The sequence below is a fragment of the Monodelphis domestica genome, chromosome 6 (assembly GCF_027887165.1).
Source record: "Monodelphis domestica isolate mMonDom1 chromosome 6, mMonDom1.pri, whole genome shotgun sequence".
NCBI classification, from domain to species: domain Eukaryota; kingdom Metazoa; phylum Chordata; class Mammalia; order Didelphimorphia; family Didelphidae; genus Monodelphis; species Monodelphis domestica.
The window spans coordinates 267,027,575-267,038,401 of NC_077232.1; the positions used below are offsets into that span (position 1 = coordinate 267,027,575).

At 38.6% G+C, this 10,827-nt stretch overlaps 1 protein-coding gene across 3 annotated transcripts in view; it reads right to left on the bottom strand.

The window, feature by feature from the left end:
• The window catches only part of AFF1 (ALF transcription elongation factor 1), a 220,283-nt gene extending 209,994 nt beyond the window's left edge, over nt 1–10,289 (bottom strand). For all 3 annotated transcript variants that reach the window (XM_007495930.3, XM_007495928.3, XM_007495927.3), the window contains exon 1: nt 10,040–10,289. The gene's annotated coding sequence lies outside the window, so the exon portion shown is untranslated. The remainder of the gene's footprint in view (nt 1–10,039) is intronic.
• Between the last annotated feature and the right edge of the window lie 538 nt (nt 10,290–10,827).

Genomic DNA, 10,827 nt, shown 5'->3' on the forward strand with positions numbered 1-10,827 from the left:
CCCCTCATTGAGAAGGCACGCAATTTCATATAGGTTATACATCTTCAGTCATGCAAAACATATTTCCATGTTAATCATGTTGTGAAAGAAAACAGACACCAAAAACAAGAAAAATAAGGAATGTTTTTAAAGCTGCTTCAATCTGCATTCAGATTCCACCAGTCTGTCATCAGAGTATTTTTCATTATAAGTAGTCCTTCAGAATTATCTTGTATCATTGTATTAATGAGAATAGCTAAGTCATTCATAGTTAATCATTACAGAGATTACTATTACTGTGTACATTGTTCTCTTGGTCCTGCTCATTTTACTTTGCATCAGTCTAAGTCTTTTCAGATTTTTCTGAGAGCATTCTTCTCATCATTTCTTATATACCAAAAACATTCCATTACTATCTTATGTCAATATGGAAATCTAGCGATCCCCAGTTTATCTAGTTTGAGTGTAGAAACCCCAGGTTTTGACCTTGTCACAGGAGAGGTTTCCCCCTGAGGGAAGGTCCCACTTCACTAGTGGCACAGTAGGTCCTGAGTTTGATCCTCGGAAGGAGGGTGTGATATGGGGGGAGGAGGGGAAAGGCTTCTGGAGACAAAAGAGCTACTTGATGGGGTCTACCTCCCCACCTGAAGTGGCTGTCTATTGTCTGCTGAAGTGGGACCTTCCCTCAGGGGGAAACCTCTCCTGTGACAAGGTCAAAACCTGGGATTTCTACCCTCAAACTAAATAAACTGGGGATTTCTAGATTTCCATGTTGACACATATTATATAACATCTTCAGCCAATTCCCCAAATGATGGGCATCCCCTCAATTTCCAATTCTTTGTCTTCACAATATGAGCTGATATAAGTATTTTGGTATGTTTAAGTTCTTTCCTTTTTTTTGTCTCTTTGGAATAGGTATAGTTGAGACCAAGTAGTAGTATTGCTGGGTCAGAGATTAACTGCAATTATAAAGCCCTTGGGTATAGTTCCTAATTGCTCTCCTCAATGATTGAAGCAGTTTACAAGTCTACCAATAATGCATTAGTGTCTCAAATTTTCCATATCCACTCAACATTTGTGAATTTCCTTTTCTATCACATTAGCCATGATAGGGATGAAGAGCTATCTCAGAATTGTTTTCATTTGCATTTTCCTAATCAATGGTAATTTATAGCATTTTTTCATGTGACTTTAGAGCTTTGATTGCTTTTTCTGAGAACTACCTGTTCATATCTTTGACTATTTTATCAATTGGGAAATACCTTGTACTCTTATAAATTTTATTTACTTCCTTACATATTTGAGAAATGAGGCCTTTGTCAGAGAAACTTGCTACAAATTGTTTTAGTTATAATTACTGCATGTTTCCCTCCATCCAATTTTCCTCATTTATCCTACTCTCTCTCCTTTCACCATGTCCATCCTCAAAAAGGTTTTACTTCTGATTACCAACTCCCCCATTTCAGTCAACCCCTTCCACTCCTACTTTCCCACAAGGTAAGAGATTTCCAACTCTGAGTGTGTATGTTATTTCCTCATTCAGTCAATTACAATAAGAATAAGCTGTGGCCCCCACCCTAAAGCTGTACCACCGCTTTGAGTGGAATGTAATTTTCCATCCCCAACTGACTGACTTCTCTATAGACACTAACTTACATAAATAAAACTTAATTTTTATGATTTTTGAATCCTGGATAGCTCGCCAAACTATTTTAATAATTATAATATATTAATTGGGTGAAGGGAAGGATAGTAATACAGAGGGAAACATATAAAAATATTGATTTTATTAACAGGAAAAGGAATGAAGGGTTTGGGAATAGAAGGAAGGAAAAGGTAACTGCTAACACTTATCCCAGATATTAAACCTTCTAATACCTATCCTAAAATCTAAAAACTAAGCTTCTTAAAGTTAAGTCCAACAGGGTAACAGAATCTCACACACAAGAGTCTTTGATGAACCAGGAGTCCCAACTGATGTTCACAGATACTCCCAGCAGGGTAGAGGTCTTTCTCCAGTCAGGCTGTCCAGCAGGCTGACCAGATATACTCTCTCATCCCAGCTGAAATCCTCAAAGACCAGTTGTTGATGGATGATCAGGATCTTTTCAGCCACATCTTACTCCTATTCTTGCTCCTGCTCCTCCAGAGAGAATGGACATTGGAAAAACCCCACCCTCAACTGCTTGGAACCTTGACCCAGTAGATCCAAGAGATTCTAAATCCTGCCAATCATTTGCAATTTCTACCTTTCCTTGATACATAAGAGATTTCCTTCTCTAACTGAGGGTGTATGTTATTCCCTCATTCAGTCTATTACAATAAGAATAAGATTTAAGCACTACCTTTCCCACCTCCCACATCTTCTCCTCAATTTATAAGCTTTTATACCTATTTTATATAAGATAATTTAGTCCCTTTTATAATTCTCCTTTCCCTATTTCTTTACTCTTAATTTTACTTTTTTGGACATCATCCCATTGTATTCAACTCACACCATGCCCTCTGTCTAAATTTATTCTAATTGCCCTAATAATAATAAAGTGAGGAGTTACAAGTATTATATTCCCATGTAAAGAGTTTATCCTTATTGAACTCCTCAAGATTTCTCTTTCTTGTTAACTTCTTATGCTTCTCTGGGGTCTTTATTTGAAAGTCAAATTTTCTATTTCGCTCTGGTCTTTTCATCAAGAATGCTTTGAAAGTTCTCTATTTCAGTTTTTACCTTTGAAGGATTATACAGTTTTGCAGATAGATAATTCTTTGTGCATTCCTAGCTCCTTTGCTATCTGGAAGATCATATTCCATGCCCTCTAGTCCTTTAATGTAGAAGCTGCTAAATCTTATTGATCCAGACTGTGGCCCCATAATATTTTAATTGTTTCTTCTGGCTGCTTGTAATATTTTTTCCTTGACCTGGGAAGCTCTGGAATTTGGCTATAATTTTCTTGGAAGTTATCCTTTTGAAATCTCTTTCAGAAGGTTATTGGTGTAGTCTTTCAATTTTTATTTTAACTTCTTACTCAAGAACAGTAGAGATGTTTTCCTGGATCAGTTCTTCATCTTTTTTTTTTTAATAAAACCCTTACCTTCCATCATGGAATCAATGCTGTGTATTGGTTCCAAGGCAGAAGAATGGTAAGAGCTAGGCAAAGGGGGGGGTCAATGACTTGCCCAGGGTCACACAGTTGGTAAGTGTCTAAGGCCAGATCTGAACCTAGGACCTCCCATCTCTAGGCCTGGCTCTCAATCTACTGTCATTTCCTGAAAGATGATGTCTTTCTTTTTTTTTAATCATTGTCTTTCAGATAGTCCAATAATTCTTAAGTTATTATTCCTCAATCTATTTTTCAGGTGAGTTGTTTTTCCAGTGGGACAATTCACATTTTCTTCTATTTTTAAAATTTCATTTTATTTCTTAATGTCTCATGGAATCATTAGCTTCCACTTGCTGAATTCTAATTTTTAAAGAATTATTTTCTTCAGTGAGCTTTTATACCTACTTTCCTATGTGGACTATTCTATTTTTTAAGGAGTTCTTTGCAATGATTTTTTTTTGGGGGGGTACATCTTTTTTCCATGTAGCCAATTCTACTTTTTAAGGAGTTCATCTCTTCAGCAAGGTGTTTTATTTTGCCTTCTGACCTCCCTCTCCCCCCTCTCTCTATCCCATTCTGTCTGTTCCTCCCTCTCTCCCCCCTCCCTCTCCTATTTTTAAGGTGTTTCAGAGTTTTTGTACCTTTTTCATGATTTCATTGCCTCATTCTCATGTCTTTTCCCATTTTTTCCCCTCTACCTCGCTTATTTTATTTTTTAGATCCTTTTTGAACTCTTCTAAGAATTCTTTTGGGCTCATGAGACCAATTCTTTTTCTTTGAGACTTTGAATATAACTGTTCTTACTTTGTTATCTTTTGATCTTCCCTGTCACCATTCTAACTTTCTATGGTCAGGTTCTTTTTTTGCTCATTTTTTCCAGCCTTTTTTTAAACTTTTAAATGTATATTAAAATGAGCCCTTCTCCTGAAGTAGAGGGGGCACTGTCCCAAGTTTTTTTATATAGGGTTTTTTATATAGCTTTTTCAGAGCTAGTGGGGGGGGGGGGAAGAAGAGGTATCTATAAGTTCTCAGTTTTCCCAGTGTGGTGGGAAAACTCTCCTGGCCTGTGCCAGGTCTGTCTGGTCTGTGAGTAACTCCAAGCACTCTACTCATCCTTGAAAGCATGACTGCAAGCTCTAGTGCTCCTCCTTATTGAGGTAGCCAAAAACCTATATTCCCAGGCCTCTCCAGGAAGCTTGCAGACCTGCAACTTCCCCAGGGAACTGTAAAAGCTTACACCCATTTCAGCCTAAGGTTAAATTTATGGCAGTAGGAAATGCCTGCACTAATAACAATGAAATGTACCCCATCCTACACTAACACTAAGAGTATAAACATTTGCTTCTGTAAGATATTGCTTGCTTGCTTTTGCTAAACCCTATATAAGTAAATACACATGTATGAATTTGTTTAAATCTACTGATCCACATTCCAAAGGAAAATTTCCTGTCCATCTGTACTTCTATAAAATCTGCACCTACCCTTTGTTTGGGGCAATTCTCATTAGGAGATGCTCTGGTCAGTAATAATAATAAAGTTCCACTAATTCGAACTTCTGAGTGTTTGTACATTGTTGCAAGATGTGCTCCAGTTCACTTATCCTATGTCTACAAACCAGGATTATGTTCCAGATTTGCATACAGGCAATGCAACAGATTCCTGCACCCTGAGCCAACAAAAGGACCCCTATAATCTCCTTCTGACAGTTGTTTGACACCCTGCTTATCATCTGTGGACTAAGAGCTCCAGAAATCACTGTTGCCAATTCAGTTGCCACCAAAACCCTAGACCCATGAGTCTACTGCTGTTTTGTCAATTCTGGATTGTACTCCACTTTCACCCAGGTGCAAGACCTTTCTGGCTGACCTTCATACTTATTGTGGGAAAGAAAATTGTTTCACCCTTTCCCCTACTTCTGAATTCATTTTAAGGTGTTATTTTAAAGTTGCCTAAAGGAGAATTTGGAAGATATTAGACAAGTCATTTGTCTTTTCTCCACCATCTTGTCTCCTTCCTCTGTTTCCCCAAGCAAAGATTCTTCACTTTCTTTTGGGTCATGAACCCCTTTGATACTCAGATGAAACCTCTGGAATCCTTCTCAAAATAACATTTTAAATGCATGACATGAAATATATAACAAATAGAATGATTATTTGTATGGAAATAGTTTTTTTTTTTCCCCAATGTTACAGTATCTTAGCAATAGACGTTTCAATGAGATTCTTTAAATGTGTTCATTCAAAAAATGCCCTGTGAAAGGTGCTGGGCCCATGGAGCTTACACACTATTTTTTTTTTCTCCGACCTGCTTCTTCCCCTTTCCTTCTCCTCCAGGCCTAACCAAAGGGCTTAGTTACTAACCAAGATATAAGAGATGTGCCTTACACCTAATCTCGGTTCTGAGATAAACTATAACTGTGAGGTGCCTCTCTAACTAGCACTTGGTTAGAAATGCTGAATACATACCCAAAGATCCCCATAGGCTACCAAAGAATTATCAAACCATGAATATGTGGCAGCTTTATAAGGCTTGGAATAAATGTAGAAGCTCCTGGAAGAAAATGTTTGTCTATCTGTCTAGCTATCTATCATTTCTCTATTCATCCATCCATCTATCAATCTATCACTGAGAAGCTACGTAGCATATTGAACAGAGAAGATCTAAGTTCAAATGTGATCTGTGACTCTCACTAGCAGTAAGACCTTGGAAAAATCACTTAACCAATTCAGTGAGGGCCCCAGGCAACTGTCAAGGCTATTGTGGGTACTAAGCTTCATTGGTAAAGGGAGATTCTTTCCAGAGTTTCTTTAACCAAGGAAATTATGGGTGTCAAGTCAAATGCACACACATAGGAAAAAATACCCACATATACATACCTCACACACACTATACACCTTACATATATGTCCTCTCAGAGTATAAAAACCCTTGTAGGAGTTAATATAAAAAGAAAAGATAAGGTCTCAGCCTTCAGGGAGCTTAAAAACTAGTTAGGTTGTATTTAAATTTAAAGGAAAGAAAATTGATGTCCTCTGATTTACACAAATGAGGAGTAACAACTAGATTTCAAAAACTGCATTAAAAAATCTGAAGATAGGAAGAGGATCTAAGAAAGAGTCAGGTATTAAGCAAAAGAAGTCTTTTTGTAATAAATGCCTATTGATCAACTACTTGAATCTATTCACTAATTCTATAGATCTGATTTTCTTTCAAAATAACAGTTATTTAAAAGTTATACACGATGGTCCCTTTCTTCTTTTTTTAATTCTTATCTTCCATCTTAGAACAGACACTAAGTCTCGGTTCTAAGACAGAAAAACCATAAGGACTAGGCAACTAGGGTTAAGGAACTTGCCCAGGGTTACACAGCTAGGATGTGTTAAAGGAAAAAAAATACTTAAATTACTAAGGATCGCAGGAGGAAAAAACTCAATTAAAGACCTCAAATATAAGCAGATAAACCAAAAGACATTAAAAACAGAAGGGAATACAATGTGCAGATCAAGTAAAATAGCCTGGAAATCTATGAATAATGAAAATGAATCAACAGTGGATAAGGTAGAGGCCTCTTAATAGTTTTTAAAGAGACTGTAGAGTCACAGCATATTGTTCCTCAATGGTTTAAAAGAGTGAAAAATTGTTACAGCAGAATATATGACTTGCACAGCAAAAATAAATGACAAAATAGAAAAACTTGATTCTAAGGTGGCAAGTCTCACTAAAAAAGAAAGAGAAAGCAAGAAAGAGAGAGAAAGAATTTGTGAATTGAGTTGAATGCATATGTAGGGAAATGAATGCCAATTTGGAAGAAGAGAAATAAAAAGCTTTAACACTGAAAAAAAGTTCAATCTCTGCATAAGCTGACCTCTAAGATGGAATATGTAAAAACAACTTAAGGATAGGAAAGAGACAACTTAAAGGTCTTCAGGGAGAACACAAGTTAAAAAAATCTGAATACCATGATTCAAGAAATAATACATGAAAACTGCCCCCAAAAACAGTTCCAATCAAAAGAATCCATAGACTGACTCCAAGAAAAAAACTCTATGCTACTTTAATTTTAAAATTCTAATGAAGAACAATGAATTCTGAAAATGACCCAGGGAAAACCCTTCAAATACAAAGGAAAGGAATTTCAAATAACATGAGACTATTCTGCAGTTACCAGAAACCACAAGAAGAAATTAGGAATAATGTGCTCTGAAAAGCAATGGTGTATTCTCAAGATACAATCCAAGGGGACATATCCTGCAAATCTTAGCCTAACCTAAAAATGCATATTAGATAAAAGAATATTAAAGCATTCCCCCCAAAAGAAAACAAGACCTAAGCAAATTATTTCAATGTCCCAAACTATTACAAAATAATCAATAGCAACAAAATATGCCCATTAAGAAATTTCTTTTGAAAGTCAGTTCTGCTATAACACTTGTTTTGAAAATGTGACTTTATCCCAATACAAGTGATGCATTAATTCACATTTTTAGTTTACGCATACAATATTTCCACCTCAAGAAACAGCAAGAATAAATAAAACTGAATTATTTTACAATATCTCATGCTACAACTCTTCCAATGCCCACTTCCACAAGTAAACCAGATTTTTTTTTTTAGGTAGAGTGCCTTATTTATTGTATGTCTTCTGGTGCTGTAGGAGCTAAGATTAAAGGAGATCTGGTCCCTACCCAGGCATTTCCACTGCACCTTGGAGGGCTCTGCCTGCCTGCCAGTAGCTATCCACTTTGCCAGCCTTGGCCCAGTGGGATTCTTGAGTGGATAAAGGGAGAGGGAAGGAAGATAAACAGAAAGGGGAACACATCATGAACCCTAATCAAGCCAAAGTTTAAAGTGAAGAGAAAATCATTCTTAGCACTCAGAAAGAAAAATCTCTGAGAGATAAGGAGGCAAAGGGAAGGATTGAAATGATAGCTAGGAAAGGGGAGATTTTTGTTTTGATGGTGGAAGGAGGGCACCCACGAGAAAGGAGAAATATTTTGTACAGACAGATGGGAACTTTACAATGGGTATAATCTGCAGGAATTTTATTCTTAGGGAGACCATTTATCTGGCCTCAAGAGAAAGGAAATCAGAGTTCCTTGGGGAACCCCCCTTGAGAAGAAGAATCTCTCAAAGAGTAGGAAGACATGGATCTCTGGAGATCTGAAGGCAAATGATGTAAAAATGTCCCATAGGGAGGACAAATAACAATAATGAGCATAATAGGGGATATAGGAAAATTAACATCTTGATGCAATATCCTCTCCTTATCATCTGCAGGTATCAGTGTAAGAAAAAGGGGATATGCTCTTAACAGAGAAACTATTTATAGGGAAACTCCCAAATAGGTATCTCCTAAATATGTGTAAGGGCCATAAATCAAAGAATAAAAGCCTAGAATAGAAAGAAAAGGAATATACATAATGATGAGAATGGGAGAAATCTTTTTTTTTTTAAACAGGAGATCAAATCTGGCCTCAAACACTTCCAAGATGGAGAGCTTGTGAGTGTGTGTGGGGGGGGGGGGGGGGGGTGTAGGGGTGATGGTAGTTTTAAACCCTTACCTTCCCTCTTAGAATCAATACTATGGGGGGCAGCTGGGTAGCTCAGTGGATTGAGAGCCATGCCTAGAGATGGGAGATCCTAGGTTCAAATCTGACCTCAGACACTTCCCAGCTGTGTGACCCTGGGCAAGTCCCTTGACCCCCATTGCCTAGCCCTTAGCACCCTTCTGCCTTGGAGCCAATACACAGTATTAACTCCAAGACTGAAGGTAAGGGTTAAAAAAAAAAAGAATCAATACTATGTATTGTTCCAAGGCAACAGATAGAACAGTGATAAGGCCTGAAGTCTGGAGGACATGGGTTCAGATACAGCTTCAGACACTTCCTGGATGTGTGACCCTGGGCAAGTCACTTAACAGCAATTGCCTAGCACTTACATCTTGGATTCAATTCCAAAGATAAAGTGAAAACTTAAAAACAAAATGACAAGTTGTGAGGAGGAATTTAATAATTTTATGAGGAAGGCAGGGAGAAAAAAACAACTAATAAATTAAGCAAGATTCTGAAACTAGGGGGTGGATAGGGATTTGAGAGTGTGGGAAGAGCTAGTAGGAAAACAAATTATGAACAGAGAAAGAAATTTCAAAATTCATTTAAGTGGAAGTACAAATTTTTTGTGTAATGGTAAGGTGAAGGACATGACCAACTCTGGGTAGTTGAGGTGGGATAGAGGTCATGGCTAATAATGTAGAGGAACTTAGAAGATAGGAGTTTGAGGTATATGCTGAAGACTTCTAGTATGAAAGCTAAAAAGGATAGAAAAACATATATTTAAGCAGTTAAGCACATCCCCCCCCCCCCCTCACCTCCCTAACTGCATTTAATGTAGCACAGGGAGCAGAGGGCACGAACAGATTAAAAGAGTTAAATCTGAATCTAAAAGATCTCCTCCGATTTCACCGGACCCCAGGATATTTTCTAGAACAGTCCGTAGGTAACACAATTTTTTTTTAAGTTCCTCTCCTACCCCCAGGCCCTCCTCTGGCACTCCAAAAAGGCTATGCCTTCAACAGTACTTTTTTACTAGAAAGGTCTGGGGAAGCGGGGACGTGAAATGAGGCTCCGGGGTGGGGAAAAGTTGTCGAGGGAAGAAGGGCGAAAGCTAAACCTCTATCACAAACAAACTTCGGAGTCTATGCCTCGGCTCCGGGTCGGGTCCCAATCTCTCCCGCAAAAAACAGAGAAGACACCAGATTAAGGTTTGTACATTTCGGGGCGGAGTCGCCAGCTCGCCCTCCCCGCCACAGCTTATTTGGCTTTTTCCTCCCTAAATTTTGTTCTATCCCCCCACCTTGCCCGCAAAGGGCACCCAAGAGAAAGATGGCACAGTCAGCTACTTCAGTCCGAGGGGGAAGGCAGGGAGTGGGCTCACCTCGAAGGAAAGGACAGCGCGCTTACCTCCAAGACTTTAGGGGTGGTCGTGCTCCCTTTATTCCCTCCCCCCACTCTCTTGACTTGTTTAAGCCAGAAGAAGGAAAAGACAAGGGGAGAAATGAGCCAAAGTCATAGTTCAGCCGCCCATTTGGGAGCCTCTCGCTTCAGCTGATGGCGAGAATAAGTCCTGAAATCTAGAGGGCCGGCAAAGGCCGGAAAGAAAGCTCTCAGCTCAGCTCCCAAACTGAATGGAGGACGCCCTGGAGCAATTGCGATAGGCCACGCCCTTCTCTGGAAGAGGGTCCGCCCCCAAATTTGCCCCGCCTCCCCCGGACTCCCCATGTACTGGTCCTACCCTCTGTGACTGATGCTCCAGCTCCCTCCTTTGTCTCCTTCCTAATGGTCAGGAGCGCGCCTCCCCACCTCTTCCAAGTCCAACCAGAAAAAGCCAAAGTGTAAAGGAGATTGGTTTTTGGTCTTGGGGAAAGCTGTCTTTACAAGGTCAGGAGAGGAGGTCGATGGGTGAGGAGTATTACATACTTTATCAGATACAATTCATATGTATTAATTGTTTCTTCTTTCTTTAAAAAATAATATTTGTTACATAGGGAAGGGGATAATCTATTCAGAGAAGCTGTTAAAATAGATCAGAAGTGAGATTTTAAAAAATTTTAGCTTTATTTTATTTTAATATATTTCCACCTAAGTTTTCCAAAGTTATATGACTCATGTTGTCTCACTTCCTTCTTCCCTCCCTCTACCAGAGTTAACAAGCAATTCAATCTGGATTATACATATTATGCAAAATTTAG